A 21,898-nucleotide genomic window follows, 5' to 3' on the forward strand; every position below is an offset into this window, starting at 1 on the left:
ATTAGGGGCGGTTTACTCGCTGCGCCCGCTTCCTTCATTCGGGTCCCGTCCAATCTTAGCCCATGGGGCTTTAATATGGGCTGGGCTTGCGAAATGAGTATAACCCGTTTTGGGCTTCGCGGGTTATCAGAACCATATTGAGTTAGCATCGCCTGTAATTAGAGAATTCCAAGCTAAGCCTTTTACAAGATTAATTGTTAATTTTGATCGTCCTTATATGTTTAATCGTTTCTTACTTAATTGATTGAACAACTAATTTTTGTGTGATAAACTTACCATCGCCATAAAAGGGAAAATTGTATTCCGTCTCACCCATTAGAATTAAGAGTAGTTTTATATGTAACAATAAAATCCAAAAGTTAATCATTGCTTAAATAACAATCCGAAACCAAGTAGTTTGATATTTATGGTATAAATCTCATGGATTCAATACCTAGACTTATCCCTTAGTGTGTCTTAGTGTTAGCTTCAGAAAAATCATTCCATTGACTCACAAGGACCTGAAAATGGTGGTGCTCATTGTCACATTTGATGTTTCAGTATCCATGCCTCAAGAAGCCATGCTAATGATCTTAAGTCGCGTTCACTACACCAATGATAACTTGGCAGTAAATTGTGCATGTTTAAGGATCCAAATTTCGATCAAAAGAGATCCTTATGTTGTGTTCTTGATTGAAACAAGAAAATGTCTATCGAGACTACCATGGTAAGATTTTTCTTCTTATAAGACAAAAGAGAACTTGGCCGGGTCCCCACTGAGGGATACTCTGATGCTCAAGTCAGTTCTAATCTAGAGAGAGAAAGCAAGAAAGTTTAGAAAGAGAAAGCGTAAGTGTTATGATGCCAAGGAGTTGGACTCTTTCATACAGGAGTGGAGTCTCTTAGTCCAAATATGAGTGAAACTGAATCTATATCCGATAAGGAAAGGACGGCGAGAAAGTCGGTCTTTCTTATTTAGAGGCACTACCTTCGCGCTCTAAGGACTCCTAATTATGAGGGGATTCTTTTAACCAACGTTGTATAGGAAGAAGGTTTTAGAAGCCTGGATGTGGCATTCGATTAATGTGAGAAGATGATTCAGTTAAGTTTAGGATGAAATCTTTTATTTTCAATTATGTTATTATTGAGATATCTAACTTAAACTACTTAAAGTCAATGTTGTCAACTCGGCATGGCCCCGCCGAGTCAATCCAGCTCAATCAAATCTAATAAGTGAACCAGTCTGAAAAACCATAAAATATTCCATTATTCAGAACTGATAAAAACTCATTCACCGAGGCAAGTCAATTGGTGACCTGTAAATCTGAGCACGATTTTATAGATTGAAACGAGTTTAATTTTTAGCTTCCATTAGTTTTTATTTTGTAAATAATTATTTTCCCCTATGATTTTAGGTTTTAACTATTAAGTCCATTAATTAATTATAAGGTTTATAAGTTTTATCAATATCAACTATTTAGTGGATTTGCTTATTGTCATTGTTAGAAGTATTGAAAGTACAAAATTGTCATAATAATTGTGGAAAGTTAGACTCTATTTTCAAATTATCTTCTCCATCTCACTCTTTAAATTAGGAGTTCTTATATTAAGCACTCGGTCTTCCATATCACTCGGAGGACTCCCAATTCACATTTAGACACGTGTAGTGTGACTCCACATAATAATTAAAATAGTGGAGCCTCTTATAACATATGTGAGTCTGTGTTACATGTGTTAAAATATGTATGGGATGTCCTCCATTTGATATGGAGAACCGAGTGCTTCTAATAATTTGCCCTAAATTATATTTATTAGAAGTGATAAAAGGATAAAATATTAGAAAGTGAATAATAATAATAATAATAATAATAATAATAATAATAATAATAATAATAATAATGGAGAGGGTTTAGTTATTGGGGAAAAGATTAATTGAGTGAGGTAAAAAAAAAAAAAAAAAAAGTATGTTTGGCTATTATTGAGTGGGATTAGGGAAATTTGTCCTTTTAAAAATTTATTGAATCATTTTAACAAATTTTTGTATGGAATTGTAGTAGAGAGATTAAAGAGTTTAATGAAAACAAAATTGAAGCATTTTATAATTATTTTTAAAAACATAAGGATTGATTATTGGTAATCGGTTAGATTATTGGAGCTAAATAATGTTTTTTTTTTGTAATAAGAGGAGGGTTAAAAACCCGGCAACACAACAGGAAAAACAGAAAAAAAATAAAGCAAATAAAGTACTAAAAAAAAGAACTACACAACCACAACTCTGCTGAGAACTGAGCCACACCAATCTTCGAAAAGAATGTCATGAATGCCTGTAGGAGGCATATCACACTCGTGACGATCCAACGGTAAATTCCCTGCGAAGCTTGCCATCTAGTCAGCGGTTCTGTTCCCCTCTCGATTGACATGTACAAAACGAGTCTCCCAACTCCTGTTCTTCATTTCCAGACACTGCCGAATGAACCAAATATGAGAGTGACGTATCTCCACCGGGTGAGTCATATAACGAATGGCTACTTGTGAATCCAGTTCAATAATCAGTCACTGGTGGCCTTTATCCCATGCCAGTTTCATGCCATAAAAGAGACCACAGAGTTCAGCCAGAGTTACTGACCCCATACCCACGTTAGTAGCAAAACCTCTAACCCTCACACCACTCGAATCGCAAAGCACTCCTCTTGCCGCAATTTTCCCTAGATTATCTTGACAAGCACCACCAGTATTTAATTTGATCCATCCCTGGTCTAGCGGGTGCCACTTGATCCAAATTTTCGTCTTCACCTGTCCCGTCTCAGGAAGTAGAAGAGAGGTTGCAAAAATACATTCTTTAGCTTTGGCTGTAATAAACTTCGCATTGTAATGTCGGACCTGCTCACCCTTGAAAACAACCTAGTTCTGCCATTTCCATAACCACCAAATGGTATAAGCAAATAAAATAGACCATGAGACATTACCTATTCGTACTGCAGAGGACAAATTTGATAGGAGCCATTCATCATACCCGCTAGAGACAAACTGGTGTAGTTGCGTCTACGGAACAAGAACCTGCCAGACAACTAAGGCATCTTTGCAGTCCTGGAGAACATGAATTTCGTCTTCAATTTCACCACGGGACATACATTTGTCATCCGTTGTGAAATTTCGCGAGATCCTCTCCGGAGCCTTTAAACTCCAAATAACCCGCGAGATCTGCAATTCAGGTTCGTCGTTCTGTTGTGTAAGGTGCTGATAACCCGAAGACGCGGAGTATAAGCCAGATTGTGTCCCCTGCCAGTACCAACTGTCTATTTCGGCACTATCCGGAAAAATAGCATGAGATGCTACTTAGAGCAATTTATCATAAGGCAATTTCGGGATTAGGCTTTGCCAGTGCCACAAACACTCATTATCTATATACTCGGCCACCTGCTGGTTCGCCTTTGAGGGGCTGACATCTTCGGAAACATGAGTGATCAGTGGTTGTTTACCTTTTCCTTATGGAAATTATAAATCGGTATTAAGAAATTATAGTATAATTACATTATTAATTTTTAAACTTTAAACATCATATATTTATATTATAAACTTATTATTATTTTAATATTTAATTTATTATATTGAATATTAAATAAATTTGATATTTAATTTATTATATTGAATTTGTTAATTTAATTTTACTATATTATGATTTGATATCTCAAAATATTATAAATTGATATTAAAAAGCATTATTATTAGTAGTATAATTATTTTTAATAAATGTATTATTTTTCGTAGAATTTGATTGATTTCGATACTTATTATATTCATTTTAGGTGAATTCTTTTCCGATTAAAATTTTCTAGATGTATTAAAACTCAAACTTGAAATCTTGTTTAATCAACTTGAGACCATTGAGTAATCAAATCAGTCTTAATTAGTTGGTTTTAATATATTAAGAGCCTCATAAATTTCATCCAAAAAAATCGATTGATCTTTTGAATTTATTGATGTTGGGGTTTAGTGTCCTATGGATACAAACTTAATGTAAATGAATTGTTCTTTATATCATTTGTTTTAATGAGATATATGTTTTATAACTATATAAAAGGCAATCCCTTTTAAGCACTAAATAAAGTCTAATAAAAGGAAATTCGTAAGTTTGTTTAAAGTGATTATAAAGTGTTCATACAAGCATGAAGTGAGACAAAACTTTATAATAAACTAATAAAATTAAAACCACCTGATGACTAGTGGAGAATTTCCGATAGGTATCCGTCCCTGTGGGGGCGTCGTTGGGTTCGATGGGGGGAAGCTCCGATGCCAAAGTCAGTATAGAAGAACAAGAGAGTAAACTGAATTGACAAAGGGTAAGTGAATGTGTGTACCTTGATAGCTCGAGATACTAGCTATATATAGTCATGAAGTTGTAACCTTTAGTAATTAGAAAGTCTCCATTAATGTTCCATTAATGGTGGTTACTGATTCCCTTTAAGCATGTCCGTTTAGGAAATTGATTGCTTATTAATGGCCTTTAGTGCGGGATCGGCTCAGCTGTTTCAATAGCGAATTGAGCGGTTATGGCGATTCGCCTCTTAGGTTCGCCTGCGGATCTTTTGTGGTGAGATGTTGGTGATCCGCCTGTCGGATCCCTCTATTCAATACGCTATGATACGCCAGTATCAGGTGATCAACACGTGGCCATTTTAGGCGAATATCCTTTTTGATCCTTGGGATAATATCACAAGGTTATCAGAAGCCCCCCTAAAGTTCCTTTAAAGTCCTTTAGGGCTTTTGAGCTTCTTCGCGTGCTGTCATGATTACATGCATTAATGGTCACTCTGTTCAATGCCAATCGATGGGTGACATGTGTTATGGGCGCGCCGTTCGAGAAGAGAGAAAACGTCTTCCTTCTTCTTCTCTTTCTCTTTCTTCCTCATTTGCTCTTCTTCTCCATTTTCTTTTGCGTTTTCTTTGCTCAAAGCTTTTCCTGGAGTTTTAGAGTTTCTCGAAGTTTTTACTTTCATGTAAGTTCATCTTTTTCATTCTATTATTTCTGAATGTTTAGGAGCTCTTCTTCATCCTCTGAATCGACCTTTGAGCTTTTTAATTTGACCTCTTCCTCCGAAATCGTAGTTAGCTGGACTACATCTTCATCGGAGAGTTCTTATTCCTCCGAAGCTATAGTTAGCTCTAACTTAGCTGAGTTGCGTAACTCGGCATGTAATAGTGGTCAAACTCGTTCGAGTAGAATTCAAAACCTTTCCACCCCCGTTACCAATACTACTCCGGCAATAGATTTTAGGCGACTTTCCGGGATGGTGGCTTCTTCTTCTGTTCCGCCTAGGAAAAAGGCGCCTCGTGCGGAGTCCACTTCCTCTCGCATGAGTGCCGCGGATCTGGCGAGTCGCTTTCCATGGATAAATAACTATGAGACCCAGTTGGCGGCTGCCCATCAACGACCCGCCTATCCGCTAAGCGGATATCTGTCTGTATATAGCAGTCATGTAGAAAGAGGGTTCCGACTTCCTCTTCCCAAGATGATGGCGGATATCCTTGCCTATTTTGACATCACTGCCAGCCAATTACATCCAAATGGCTGGTTAGATCTAGCTTTAGATTGTTATCTAGCTTCAAACTTAGGAGTAGTGTGCACTCCTCGCGTCTTTCGAACGTTTCATAAACCGTCAAAGCGAAAGTCTGAGTCTTTCCTCACTTTTGCAAAGTTTGGAGCATATTCGCCATTTAGCGGCAAGATGTCTAACGTCCATCTTTGGGACGAAAAATTCTTCTATGTAAAGATTCAAGAGGGCGAGTCTTTAGGCTTTCCCTCGTACTGGAATGTCAAACCTCTGCACATGGCGGGAGACATGCGCATACTGACAGATAGTGATGAGGTAGTGGCGGAGCTCATGAAGAGTGTCAAGGCGGATGCTTGGACCTATGCTGACGCCTTGGACTTCATGATGAATGACATACCTTTGATTCGCCGAGAAGGGGACAAGTTCATTTACTCAAAGTTTGCTTAATTTGATCAAGGTAACTTTGTGCTTTCTTTGAACCTTGATTACTTTATTGTTCTCTTTGTCAGGGGTTTATCTAAGGCCAATCACGCTCTTGTAGAGATGCGTAAGAAAATGAAGGAGGAGGAGGCTCGAAAGAGAGGGCAAGCAATGGATCCTCAGAAGGGTGCAGGGAAACGTCCTGCGGATATAGTGGTCGATCCGCCTCTGAAGAAAAGGAAGCCTGCAGCTTCTGGCGGGCAAAAGTTCATGGCGGATGCCATGAAATCCGCAAGGCCCTTGGCGGAGAAGGAACAAGTAAGCTGTTTCACCTTTTCCTCTTGCCATATTTTGAATTTAAGTTCTGACTTTCCCATCTTTGTGTAGATGGTGAAGCCTGACTTGGGCGGTTACTGGTCCGCCAAACATGGTGTCCAGGGATCCTTGGAAAATGAGTCTGTCATTAATGACCTGGACGAGGCTCTTGGTCAGTTGGGCGAGGTGCAAAAGAACCAAAACCAGATCTCAGGATCAACCCATGTCCGAATGGGAAAGACAGAGCTGTTAACGGTAAGCTCTTTCTGTCCTTTTGTTTGGTTTGAATAAATGATCTCCTTTGGGGAGAGTTTTGCCGTTGTTCTTTCGTTTGAATGAACTGTTTGTCTTGATAGATGTATACTCGCTTGCGTGCCATGGAAGCTGAGCTCCTTCAAGGTGTGGCGGATAAGGCCACTATAGAAAATTTGGAGAAAGAAGTCGATGATGCTAACGCGAGTGCCGCGTCCGCCATTGCCCTCAAGGAGGCCGAGAACCAAAAGCTGAAGGAAAAGATCGAAGCGGATGCTAAGGAGCATGAGGATGCCTTAGCAGATGCTGAATTCATGGCGGGGGAGCAAGCTTTCTTTTACGGCGAATGGATCATGGCATACGTCCAACTGGCGAATCCTGAGATTGATTTTACTGATCCAGAGTTCGCCGTTCCTGACCCGGATGTTGTCCTTAAATATCGCAAAATCCCGGACGTCAAGGATTACATCCATGATCAAGTTCGGAAATGGATGAAGGGACCCACCGAAGAAAGCAAACCTTCTGCCAGCATCAAGCTGGTGGACCTTGAAGAAGTACCTCCAAAGGTGGGTGAGGAGTTGATAGCTGACGGCACTCTTCCTCTTGAGGGAACTACTTCTGTGGAAAAGGAAATCTCTTTGTTGGGCGTATCTGGAGCCGTTGAGAAGGAAGCCCCTCAAGAAGGCGCATCAGGCGAGAAGAATGTTAAGGAGGATGCTCCTGTTAATGTTTAATTTGTGTTTGTAAAACGTTAAGTATAGTTGTTCAAAATCCTTGCTATTTATTTATTTTACTTTTACGTTTGCGTAAGTAAATTTATAGGCTTTTAGGATTTGTTTTGAAGTAGGTGGCCAGCCATACTCCATTGTGCGAACCTTTGTGAAGGTTTGAAGCTGTTCTATTCCTTTAGAGGAAGTTAAGCTGCCTTAAGGATCGTCTTGCTACCTCTCTTTGAGGTGAATCGATCCGCCTTTAGGACTTATGAACCCTTCTTTGGGAAGGGTGTAAGAGAGTGTAAAGATCTCGCGTCCGAGAAATATTTTAACTCTATCTCTAATGGTGATCAATTAAGGATTGATTCGCCCATGAGATTGATCTCCTATCTTTGAGGAGAAAAAGTAGCTATGTGATAGCAATACTTTGTGGGAAGCGTTGGGTGCCCCCCTTCTTTTTTAGGCTGGAATATTTATATTGCTGCGAGAAAATATTTAAAAAGAATATTGACAATAAAAAAATTACTTTTTATTGATTGGAGATACGCTTTTATTACAGCAAGCGGGTCTTATATGTGAGCCTCATTAAAACCTTTAATAAGAAAAACCTCACGGGAAAAAGCTTACTAAAGGAAAAAGAGTACTCAAGACCTTGTTTACATTCTATTTTCGGGTGAAATATTTGCGGAGAGTTTGGAGATTCCATGTACGCGGCAGCGTGTTTCCCTCCATGTCTTGAATCCTAAATGTGGCGAACCCAATCTTGTCCACTATTCTGTATGGACCTGTCCAATTGAGCCCCAGCTTTCCTTTTCCTTCCTTGGATTGGATTTTGTCTGTTTTACGGAGTACGAGGTCTCCCACATTCAAGTTTACAAGTTTGGCATTCTTGTCATGGTAAGCTGCGATCCGCTGTTTGTAAGCTGCCATGCGTACGTATGCCTTTTCTCGCCTTTCCTCTACTTGATCAAGACTTTCTTTTAACTTTTGGCCGTTTTCATCCTCGTAATAGAATGCAACTCTGTCACTTGGGACCCGTATTTCAACTGGAATTACAGCTTCGACACCGTGACAAAGGGCGAATGGCGTCTCGCCCGTAGCTGTTCTGGGAGTAGTACGATACGCCCATAGGACGCTCGTTAACTGATCCGCCCATTTCTTGTCATGTTCGCCCAATCTTTTCTTTATTCCTTTAACGATTGTCTCGTTCGTAACTTCGGTCATACCGTTTGACTGAGGATAATAAACTGAGGCGAATCTGTTTAGAATGCCCAATTCTTCACAGAAAGTTTTGAACTCTGCACAGTTGAATTGCGTTCCATTGTCAGTGATAATCGTATGAGGAACTCCATACCTTCCAACGATGTTATCCTTGACAAACTCCACCATTCGTTCAGCATTGATAGAGGAGACAGCCTCAGCCTCTACCCATTTGGTGAAATGATCCACAGCCACTACCACATACTTTCTTTGCCTTCTGGTGGGGGGAAATGGTCCAACTATGTCAATTCCCCAGACCGCAAAGGGCCGACCTTCGATTATGGGCCTTTGAAGGTGTTTAGTGGTGTGTGATTCATTTGCATGAATCTGACAATTATGGCAAGACTCCACAAACTTTTGAGCGTCAAGTTCTGCCGTAGGCCAGTAAAATCCTGCTAACCTGGATTTCCTCAAAATGGAGGCAGATGCCTCGTGAGCTCCACATACACCTTCATGCAACTCTTTGAGGATATGTTGTCCCTCTTATGGCATGATGCATTTCAGCCAGGGATGACTAAAAGACTTCCTATATAGGCAATCATTTATCACGGAGAAATAGGCCGCCTTCCTGACTATCCGCCGAGCTTCTTCCTTGTCCATGGGTAGAGCTCCATCTATCAAATACCGGCGGATATTAGATCTCTAATCACTTTCTACTGTCGTGAGTATGGATACCTCCTCCAAGGCGAATGCGGGAGTTGCTTTGACTTCGAATGGGCATTCTGGATCCGCCCAGTTCTCCTTATTGGAAGCCATTTTAGCTAGGTGATCCGCCTCTGCGTTTGATCCCCGAGGTACATGGATCAGTTCCCACTTAGTTTCTTTGGCTTCAAGGTGATCCAGCAATTTTTTGACCTCAGCAACATATTTGGCCAAAATATCATCTTTTACTTCGTAATTTTTGATCACCTGGATGACCATTAACTTGGAATCACTGTAGATCACAATCCGCTCGGGAGTGATTTCTTTTAGCAGGCGTAGCCCCAATATTAGGGCCTCATATTCCGCAGCGTTATTGGTAGCAAGGAAATCCAATTTTGCTGTGTACCGTAACTTTATATATTGGGGACCTTTGATCACGATGCCTATACCTGCACCTTCTGCTGAGGAAGCTCCATCCGTATACATTGTCCATTCCTCAACTTTTGATTTGGGGAGATTCATTCCCTCTTCAGTGAATTCATTCACAAAATCTGCCAAGACTTGACTCTTCAAGGCTGATCTGCTCTCATACCGTACATCAAATTCTCCAAGGCGGATTGCCCACTCCATCAATCTCCCTGAAGTTTTTGGTTTTTGCAATACCTTCCTCATGGGTATACTTGTACGAACTATGACAGTATGTGCTTGAAAGTAGGGCCTGAGGCGAATGGAGGTGGTGACGACGGCCAGTGCCATTTTGTCCAACTTGGAATATCGAGTTTCAGCATCTTTTAATACTTTGCTCACGTAATAGATAGGATATTGCTGGCCCTCTTCTTCCCTTATCATGACCGTGCAAACAGCCTTATCTATGACTGAAACATACATGTAGAGATTCTCACCTTTCAAGGGACGACTCATAAGGGGTGGTTCCGTGAGAAACCGTTTGATCCCCTGGAAAGCTTTCTCGCAGTCCTCGCTCCACTCAAACGCCTTTTGCTTCTTGATCACCTCATAAAAGGGTTGGCATCGTCGGGCTGAACATGAGATGAACCTGCCCAAGGCTACGATACGCCCATTAAGATGTTGCACTTCCCTAATATTCTGTGACGCTTTCATCTCCAAAACTGCTTTGATTTTATCAGGGTTTGGGCTCACTCCTTTCTGGCTAATCATGAATCCCAAGAACTTTCCATATGTCGCCCCAAAGGTACACTTCTCCGGGTTCAATTTAATGTTGTGATGTCGGAGTATGCCCAGTACCTCCTTTATGTCATCCGCATGCTTCTCTACAGTGGTACTTTTGATGATTATATCGTCCATATAGACAAAAAAGTTTTCACCTTTGCTTTCTGCGAATATTTTGTTCATCATCCGCTGATAAGTTGCACCCGCGTTTTTAAGCCCAAAGGGCATGACTTTAAAGCAATAGGTGGCTTGGTGAGTTACAAACGAAGTTTTGATCCTATCCGAAGGCTCCATTGGGATCTGATGGTAACTCGACTTCACGTCAGTGAAGGAATACATGGCGTGTCCTGCGGTTCCATCTATTAGGATATCAATGCATGGCAGGGGGTAGTTGTCTTTGGGACAAGCTTTGTTGAGGTCTGTGAAGTCAATACACATGCGGTATGATCCGCCCGCCTTCTTGACTAGAACCACATTCGCCAGCCATTGTGTATAAAGTACCTCTTCGATGGCATCCGCCTGTTTGAGCTTGGTGATCTCTTCTTCTATCACTTTCTGCCTCTCCGGGCCATGATTTCTTTGTTTTTGGGCTACCAGTACCGCGTCTTTGTCAATGTTGAGTTTGTGAGTGATCACATCTGGACTAATCCCGGGGAGAATCTCATCTTTCCATGCAAAGACATCTTCTGACTTATGGAGAACCTTGGTGATAGCTTCCTTAATTTCTCCCTTTAGCCCTTTGGCCATCCGTACCTGCTTTTCATCCGCCATGAGGTACATCTCTGTTTCACCCAAGGCCATTGTGACAAGCTCTTCTTCATCCTCGTCTTTAGACTGTGGGCGAATTGTCAATGATGCTGAATACGTCTCTTGAGCCACTTTTTGACTTCCCCTGATCATTACACCTCCCTTGGCCGTGGGAATGTAAAGAGTTAAATGGCGTATAGAGATAAGAGCTGCTGCCTCGGAAATAAAGGGCCGTCCAAGGATGATATTGTAGGCTAACTGGCCATCCAGGATGGAGAATTCCAGATCGCCCTTCCAGACTTGATCTTCATCAGCTAACTCACAGTCCAGTGTTACCTGGCCCTTTATTTGGATGGTGTGTCCTGTGACCCCTAGAATTTCCACTATGGTGGTTTCCACTTGGATTGGGTCGACCATGAGTTTGGTGAATGCTCCTCTTGTGATGACATTGCACGAACTCCCCGTATCAATCATCACTCTTTTCATCTCCCAGACTTCCACCATCATAGTAACGACCAGGGCATCTGCATGAGGGGAGATCTCCGGACCGGTATCCGTAAAAGGGCGATTAAGTGACGCCCTGTCTAGAGCAGTGGTTTTTGCCTTTTTCAACACAGGCTGGTACCCAGGTCCACCTGCTATGACATTGATGGTCCCTTTTGCCTTCTTCTTCTGATCATCTCTGGATCTATCACCATCTCCCTTCTTGCCATCATTTTGGATGAACCGGTCCAACTTTCCTCTTTCGATAAGCCTTTCTATCTCTCTGGCTAATTCCCAGCATGCGTCAGTGTCATGGCCATTCTTCCTGTGGTATTTGCAATAATTTTTGGGATTTTTACCAGTGTTGGTGTACTCCCCCCTTTTTGGTTCGGGGTATGAAATGCTCCGCTTGTGCTGACTGTTCTCAATCCACATGAGCACTTCGCTTTTAGAGGCATTGAGTGGCGTAAATGACGACACAAATGCCGATTTGTTCTTAGAGCCTCTTCGCCGACCTCTAGAGGATGAGTCTTGGTGCTTGTCTTTCTCCTTATCCCGATGGCGAGATTCGCCCCTGTCCTTCTTGGGCGGAGACAATGACTCTCTGCGAATGTCCTCTACTTCCATGAAATCCTTGCATCTTTCAATTAATTCTGCCATACTTCTGGGCTTCTTCCGAATTAAATCTTCCTGCAAGCTTTTACACGTGGTATTTTTTGCCAGAGCTTCCGCTGCCATGGAGACATCCACATCGACAATTCGTATACACAATTTGTTGAAATTGTCTACATATTCTCGAAGGGGTTCATTCGCCTTCTGCTTTAATTCGAAAAGCTTCCGTGACTTGACCACTGGAGGAATACATCCGATGAATTTAGCACAAAATTCTCTACTCAATTGATCCCAGCTATCTATTGATCCGGGAGGTAAAGATTGGAACCAATCATAGGCGGGGCCTCCTAAGGTGGTGATAAACATCTGGCATAAGACCGCCTCACTTGCACGGTTAAGGCTGAGCAACATTCGGTACTTTCTGGCATGGGCCTCTAGGTTGTCTGCGCCCATGTAAACGGGTATATTAGGTATTTTAAAATGCCTCTCCGTTTCCTTAGCTTCGATCCACGCTGTAAAGGGCGAATCGCGATTAGCGAATGGATTATGTCGAGCATTCTCCTCATTAATGCGAAGCACCGCAGCTCTCACACGATCATCAAAATTTTCTGGACCCGCCCTTGGCGGTCTTCTATGGGGAGATCTACTTGGAGAAGGTGAGGAGCTAGATCCGGACGAGAGATCTGATGGTGAATTCCCCCTTCCACCACCTTGTCCTCCAGGAGGAGCTTGGCCATCATTGTCACGTCCGTGTCTAAATTTCTAGAATTTATACCTTGATATTAGTATATGGTATAATTATTGGGTGTGTAATTTTTATTTGATGTTATAGGAAAAGTTTGGGGTTAAATTGATGGTTTTATGTGTAAATTAAAAGTTAGGATAATTTTTAAAAGATTATAGAAAGATGGAGGACCAAACTGGATATTTGCTAAGTTTTGAATATTAATATGCGAAGAGGTGAAGAGGTTGGAGATAGGATTATGTTTCTTTTTCTTTTTCTTTTTCTTTTCTGTTTTCTTTCATCTGTCATTTTTATTAAATCGTTCTTCGACCGTTTCTCCACCGTTTCTTTGATTTACGGAGATTCGACCGTCCGAATCACTCGAAATTTAAAACATATCATCCTTATACATAGTTCTAAGTCCTAACCGAAGAGCTTTGAGTTTCGGCAGTGTTTGAAGGGAAATGTCTTAGACGGGATTTAGAGGAGAATTGAACGGGTATATTTTCTTCAATTAGCAGCCAAGGTAAGTAACTATCAACTATATTTTGAGTTTTATGTATATAGATAAATATATATCAAAGATTTTTCAGAAATTGATATTTTAGGGATATGCAGAAATTTTGTAAAATTGGGGTTTTTCATGATTTTGCTTTTTATTGTGAAATTATGGTTCAAATGAAGCTATTGATTATGCTTCTATGTGAATTTCAGATTTTACTTGATTATGTTGATTTAAGACTTAATTTGATTGATTTACATATATACAATATTATATATTTTATATGTTTTTGGTTATATCCATCGAGAGTTATCCGGATCGGTGGTTTTCTATTTGAAGACCATGTTCAGTGAGGGACATGGCCTGTGTACACAATCTGAAGACCTATTGGGTATGGCAGCGAAGTGTTGGGTAAGACCATATGGGATAGGCAATGTTAAGAGACGTCTCGACTATATATGTGGTTATGGATTGATACTTAAGGGGAGAAACTCGGGGATGGATACAATGTTTTAAGTTCATTTGGATTATGTTTTTGGTTATGATTGATTTTGCTATAAGGTTTTGAACTCCATAATGGATACAAGATTATATAGTTTTGGTTTTTGGTTTAGTACTTGGACTATATTATGAACTTAAGTTTTGAGTATATTTTATAAGGTTTTGATTAAATCCCTTTTTAAATGTATATATACAGCTATGTTAAGTAAAGTTGGTTTTTATAGCTGATAGTTTCTTACTGAGATTTCTGTCTCACGTTTTTAAATGTTTTAATGTTTTTAGGTGAGAAAGTACAGGATATAGAGAAGGTTACCGACCGTTTAGGCGGGGTTTGGAAGTTGGCTGCTTATTTGAGAATTATGGTTAGAACTTTGATAGTTCAATTGTAATATAATGGCGTTGGATAATTTGGAGACTCTTAAATATTGATTATGATCTTTCTATTTCACGCCCGATGCCGATTGAGGTTGTCTAGGGTCGGGTGTGACAATCATTCCCTCCGTGGCCTCCCGAAGGAACGTTTCTATCCTCTCCTTGGTTGGGTGGTGGTGGTGGCCTAACCGATCGAGGTGTCTCTACTGGCCTCTTGCTTTGTCTATGACCAGTAGATGGAGGTGATCTACCCCAACGGGAAGATCTATGTCTCGAGGGCGAAGGTGATTTCGACCGCCTGCTTTTCCCCTTTCTCCGCTTTTTGTGCTTTTGACCTTCTGATCCGCCTTCAGGGAGATTCGTCCGTTGGTGACTTAGGTTACCTGATCCGCTTAGATTTATCCCGTGACCTGCGGAACTTTCTGGGAGAGTTTGATTATCTCTTCGACTTCCTCCTGCGCCATTAGGAAATAATTCCCGATTGATTGGACGTTCACCAAGCGGTAATGTGGTGGTTGCCAAGGAGTCCGTAGTGTGAACTTGGAGAAATGAAGAGTTAAGGGCATTCGATCCTATATTCGCCTGTGGCCACTGAGATACCGTAGACGTGGGGGCCATGCTCCAAAGTGGAGGAATGATCATGAACGACCGTAGGCGATTACCCATCTCCGGGCCAAACTCTCTTCCTATTGCTTCTGCACACATGTCGATGAATGCGTCCGGTGCCACACTCCCTTCTGCTTGCGTCGTAGGAGCACTGGAATCAGCGCGACCAGCACTGGTTACAGGTTGGCTTGATGGTGTTACCAATGGTGTTTCAATCCCTGGGGAGGGATTCTGCTCTCCATTCGTCATATCTTTTTAATGTGAACGAAAAACCCTTTATTTGATTAAGGATCCACGCTCACCGCACCAATTGATGACTAGTGGAGAATTTCCGATAGGTATCCGTCCCTGTGGGGGCGTCGTTGGGTTCGACGGGGGGAAGCTCCGATGCCAAAGTTAGTATAGAAGAACAAGAGAGTAAACTGAATTGACAAAGGGTAAGTGAATGTGTGTACCTTGATAGCTCGAGATACTAGCTATATATAGTCATGAAGTTGTAACCTTTAGTAATTAGAAAGTCTCCATTAATGTTCCATTAATGGTGGTTACTGATTCCCTTTAAGCATGTCCGTTTAGGAAATTGATTGCTTATTAATGGCCTTTAGTGCGGGATCGGCTCAGCTGTTTCAATAGCGAATTGGGCGGTTATGGCGATTCGCCTCTTAGGTTCGCCTGCGGATCTCTTGTGGTGAGATGTTGGTGATCCGCCTGTCGGATCCCTCTGTTCAATACGCTATGATACGCCAGTATCAGGTGATCAACATGTGGCCGTTTTAGGCGAATATCCTTTTTGATCCTTGGGATAATATCACAAGGTTATCACCACCCCAAGTCAAGTGATATGTTTAGGATTGATATATCACTATTGAGACTTGCATGTAACAATATCTTCTGTCCGACAGAAAGCTGATCTCACAAGCTTCATATATAAAGATATCTGGACAGTTACATGGATCCGATGAAAAGTAGTTCATTAGGATTGGGGATCCGATTTGAGATAACAGGATGGGTAGATTCGTCCTTGTCACATGTTCATCTCATTGGTATTAATAGGTATAACTAATCCTCAGACTCAAAGGAATATTAATTGGTATTCTGGATTACGGAATGTGACGCTTTGACTCTGGTGTAACACGATCCTTAACAGAGATGACTCTGGGGTGTGAACAGTAGACGTTGGGTATCACAGGAAGTGATTGCGGGATCGTTATATATTGGATTGAGCATTTATCACTCCCGATGAATGGGAGATACATCTAAGGATCGATTGTGGGAGACTCGACTCTAAATCCTTGCAAGGTGATAGCTTAAGACTTGAAATACAGATTTCACTTAACCTATCTATTTGAGTTGACTCGGCCTGTACAAGTAAAACGAACGTCTCGCTATATGTGACTTGACATCATCCATAGTCATAAGATTCAGTTCAAGGATGTAGTTGATAAAGGATTGAATTATACTGTAACTAATACGGAAATGTTAACGACATAATCAACCTGTCTTCTTATAGCTCTGGGGGAATGATTACAGACTTGCTAATCACATACTCTGTACATCATTCCGTTATGCAAAGATTAAATATAATTCTTTGAAAATTATTTAATAACGTTGCATACGGCTAGAAGCAATAAGAACCTAATGGGTCACACATAAGACTTGGAACCTAAAAGAGAGATAGATGTTAATTAATTGATGGAAGCCCAATTGAGCCCAATAAGGCCCATGGACCAAGGGGGGTCGAAATTCATGTAGTGAAATACATGAATAATTAATTTGTTTTTGTTAATCCTAATTAGATTAGGATTATGAATTAAATTAATTAAGAGATAAATAAGTTAGGAGTTTTAATTAGATTATAATACTCCTATTATTATCCAATAAGGTTATTATTATTATCCTTAATATATTAGATATATAATGAGATAATAATTAGGAATTCTATTCCGAATTGAATTCCTATTCAGTAACCTAATTCTATCTAACTAGGGATTAGATACAAGAGATTATAAATACCCCTCCCCTAGGATTTTCGAAATCCACTAGTGAAAACCCTATTGAGATTTTCGAAATACTCAGTGCAACCGGGAGAGAGAAAATTTCGACACCCCTAGTTCGAAGACGAGATTTTCTACGGCTTCCTTCCGATCAATTGATTTCATCTATTTCTTTTATCCTTGATCTTGTGTTGATTAGTTAGAGGTAATCTACTTTGGTTGCTATTCAACGGTTGATTCTAAATTAATCTTCCCGTGTTTTATTTCGTGTTTGGAAACTCGGAGAAGAGTTGTGGGCACTTCATTAACAACAGTAGATTGATCATCAAAATGTAATTCTTCTTATCCTTCTTTATATGAAACAACGATTAACGGATCCTAGGGTTAAATGGAAATAGGTTAAAAAATTTATATTTCCGCTGCTATACCTTAGCCTAATTTCCAACAGTGGTATCAGAGCCATCGTTAAATCCGTTATTTCATATATGAAAATTTAGAAGTTTTCAAGAGGATTGAATGAATATTTATAGTTAGGATTAATTAACAAATTGTTTTAATTAATTCTAAAGATAAATAAGTTTTAATTAATTGTTAATTAAAATTGATTATACGTATGTTCCTAATTATTTTGGTTGATAATCATTATAACAAAATCTATTAGTTTTATAGTTAGATTGATAAAATCAGTTTTATTAATTCTAAAGATAAAACAGGAAATCTATAGTAGGTTTTCCTATTTTATGAAAATCATTTTAAAACCGTTTTAGAACTGATATGTGTATATTTAAAATTGTTATTATATATAAAAAAAAATACGACAGCAGCCCGAGTCGCGCCTCACGGCGTGACTAGCCGCTGTCGCGCGGCAGCAGCCGCCCTAAGGCTGCTGCCAATCGGCAGCAGCCCACTCTCGGGCCCGACCCGACACCCACTTGAATTTTAAATTGTTTAAAATCGGTTTTTATATATTTTAAATATATATGTTTCAGAAATTGATAGTTTTCTGTTTTGATTATCGAATGAAAATTTGTTTAAAAGTTTGTTTTACCAATTTGTAAATCAAAATGTTAAATGAATTAAAATCAAAATAATTGGGACGTGCATAATTAAAGTTTTGTATAGTTATATTAATCTAAAAATTAATATAAAAGATACGAAACTATTAGAAGTCAAATTGGATGAAAGTTAATTTGATAAGTTAATGTGATTAACATAAATATTACATAAGATAGTTATGATCAACCAATTAAATTTATTTAATTGAGTCTATGCATATTTGGAGTTATGGACATATTTGGACCCTCTTTTAGTCTTTTGGTATTTTTGAAATAGGACCTGCGAGTCCTGCCTTTCTACTATCTATTGTAATTTCTCCTCTCATCTGATTCCCTTCAATTCAATTGAAGTTTTCTTTAGTAGTATAGAAATTAACATGTAATTTCAAGGCGCCATGGAAAAGACGGATGACCTAAAGAGAAATATGTAATAGTTAGTATTTCCTTAGGTTTGCCCTTTTATTCCGTCTCTGGCTCGACGGAATAATTTAGATGATATGTCCATAACGCCAATGTATGTGAATGTATGTGTCTGATGTATGCTAAAGCAAATCAAGACTAAGTTAGATTATGAGACCTAAAATAAAATCCCTCATTAAAAAGTTAAGTAAATAAGCAAGTTATTAAAATCGGTTGCCCCTCCCTAATATTATAATTCAACCGGCAGTACTGAGGGCCTTTGGGTTGTTGAGTAAACTCAAGCTCGGGGTCTTACGGTAACACCTGAATTATCGAAAATCATTTTTCATGAATATGGGGTAATACTTAAATTAGATTATGATAATTGGATGAGTAAACTCATGTTGTCATAAACTAATGGGCAATATGGTTGGGATTAATATGAATAGCATATTAGTTACTAATGTGGTTAGTAACCCAATAACCTAGGAATCACATTAAGGATGTGATTGATTACATGAATCTACCTAATGAATGAGACTAGCTTGTTGAGTAAACTCAAGGCGAAATCTCAGGAGTTAGGATCCTAGCTCACTAAAGGATTTGTGAAATTCTTCGAATTAATATGGAGGACTATTAATTTGGCAAAATAGTGGGAGCAATCTAAAATAAACTAAAAGGCCTATAATTTTAGATTGATATACTTCAAGCAAATGAATGACATACGTTTACTCTTTCTCACTCTCAGGTTTAATTAAACACACTCTTAAAATCATGACTAACACCAATCTGCAAAACATACTTACCGATAACAAATTGAATGGTTCAAATTTCACCGACTGGTATCGCAACCTCAAAATTGTTTTGAAGTTCGAGAGGAAAGGGTATGTACTTGATACACCGATACCCCCTTACCCAACGGATGATGCTCCCTACCAAGAATTTTATGCTTACTTGAAGCATAAAGCTGATGACGATCAAGTAGGAGACATCATACTTGCATCCTTGACACCGGAAGTAAAAAGGCAACTACATTCAGATATGGATGCCTATTCCATAGTCAAGCACCTAAAAGAGTTATTTGTGAATGAAACTCGGTGCGAGCGCTTCGAAATAACAAAGGAGTTATATAAAAGCAAGATGCAGGTGGGCACATCTGTGATGGCACACTGTGCCAAGATGATCAGCCTTATCACCAAGTTTTCTAGTATTGGAGATGCGATGGACCATGAACTAAGTGAAAACTTACTTTTTCAGTCCCTCCCCGAGAGTTACTCACAGTTCATCATGAACTACCAAATGAGTGGCTTGCAAACCTCTCTTGTAGAGCTTGCACATATGCTCAAGTCAGTCGAGCCCATTATAAAAGAAAACGAGGAGATATTGGCCCTTGCTATTGAAGGATCAAGGAAAAGGAAAGGGATCTCTCCCAATCCAAACCATCTTGATAAAGGCAAGGAGGCTGTGCTCACCGAAACGAAGGGAAAGGAATTAAAGAAGCCCAAAGGAAAGTGCTACTATTGTGGTGACTTGGGGCATTGGAAGAGGAACTGCATGGAGTACCTAACCTTCCACAAGAAGGAAAATGATGGTGCTTCAGCATCTGGTATGTTTTATATTGAAATAAATACAGTTTCACAGTCTGAATCTTGGGTACTTGATACCGGATGTGGATCTCATATTTGTCCAAATATGCAGGAGCTAAAACAGACTAAGGAACTAAAGAAAGGAAGCATAAACTTGCGAGTGGGAAATGGAGCAAGAGTTGCCGCCCTCGCAATTGGAGATTATGTTTTGAATTTGCCCTCTGGGCTTGTAATAGAATTAAGGAACTGTTTGTACGTTCCTCAAATGTCTCGTAACATTATTTCTATTAGCCGTCTTGTTGACGACGGTTTTCATATTTCAATAAAAGACAAGAGTTGCAATTTTTATAAAGATTCGATCTTTTATTTTTCAAGAATATCACAAAATGGGATTTATGTTTCAATTCCTGTTTTTGCAATTGATACCAAAAGACATAAGCTAGATAATTCAACTTACTTATGGCATTGTCGTTTAGGCCATATAAACAAGAGACGCATGCTAAAGCTACATTCAGATGGGCTTATAGATCCAATCGATCCCGAATCATTGGAAACATGCGAATCATGTTTAAAAGGTAAAATGACAAAGACACCCTTTAGCAATAAAGGTGAGCGTTTATCAGACACTCTAGGACTCATTCATTCAGATGTATGCGGTCCTATGTCAGTCCAAGTAAGAGGAGGATTCAGATTCTTCATAGGCTTCATAGATGACCATACCCGATATGGTTACATCTACTTGATGAAGCACAAATCAGAAGCTTTTGAGAAATTCAAATGCTTCAAGAATGAAGTAGAAAATCAGTTAGGAAAGAAAATAAAGACGCTTCGATCTGATCGAGGTGGCGAATATCTTTCAGATGATTTTCTGAATTATCTAACTGAATGTGGGATATGCTCACAATGGACACCTCCCTATACACCACAACACAATGGTGTATCCGAGAGGAGAAACTGTACCCTACTAGATATGGTACGATCCATGATGAGCATGGCCTTACTTCCAAAGACGTTTTGGGGCTATGCCTTAGAAACTGCCCTCTTCACCCTAAACCGAGTACCAACTAAATCCGCTAGTTCCACACCATATGAATTGTTCGTTGGTAGGAAACCCATGTTCTCATTCATGAGAGTATGGGGTTGTTCAGCATTTGTCAAACGCATTGCGTCCGACAAACTAGATTCGAAATCTGATAAATGTTTCTTCATTAGATACCCTAAGGAAACTATGGGATATTACTTCTATCATCCAGATGATCAGAAAGTAATAGTATCCAAGCACGCAACCTTCTTAGAGAAAGAGTTTCTCGAAGAAACACAAAAGGGAAGCATGATTGAACTTGACGAAGTTCAAGAAGAAGAAACACCAACTGAAACAACAGAGGCGGTTGAGGTACCCGAAGAAGTCCCATTAGATGAGACTCTAGTGCCACCTATTCGTAGATCACAAAGAGTTCGTGAACTCCCAGTTAGATATGGTTTTCTAATGGGAGATGATAATGAGGTTCCCGTGTTAGACGACGAACCCGAAAACTACGAAGAGGCTCTTACTAGTCCAGAATCTAAAGCATGGATTGAAGCCATGGATTCTAAAATGGATTCCATGTATACTAACCAAGTGTGGACTTTGGTTGATCCACCCGAAGGGATAATACCCATTGGGTGCAGGTGGATCTTCAAAAGGAAGACAGACATGGATGGAAAGGTTAACACCTACAAATCTAGGTTAGTAGCGAAAGGATATCGTCAGAAGCAAGGAATTGATTATGACGAAACTTTCTCTCCTGTGGCTATGTCCAAATCAATCAAAATCATGCTTGCAATTGCCGCTCATTTCGATTATGAGATTTGGCAAATGGATGTGAAAACAGCTTTCCTAAACGGAAACCTGCTTGAGGATGTATATATGATGCAGCCTGAAGGTTTCATATCGAAGGATGCAAATAAAGTTTGCAAACTTCAGAGATCCATTTATGGACTCAAGCAAGCATCAAGA

Source organism: Euphorbia lathyris, chromosome 6, assembly GCF_963576675.1.
Source record: "Euphorbia lathyris chromosome 6, ddEupLath1.1, whole genome shotgun sequence".
Taxonomy (NCBI): domain Eukaryota; kingdom Viridiplantae; phylum Streptophyta; class Magnoliopsida; order Malpighiales; family Euphorbiaceae; genus Euphorbia; species Euphorbia lathyris.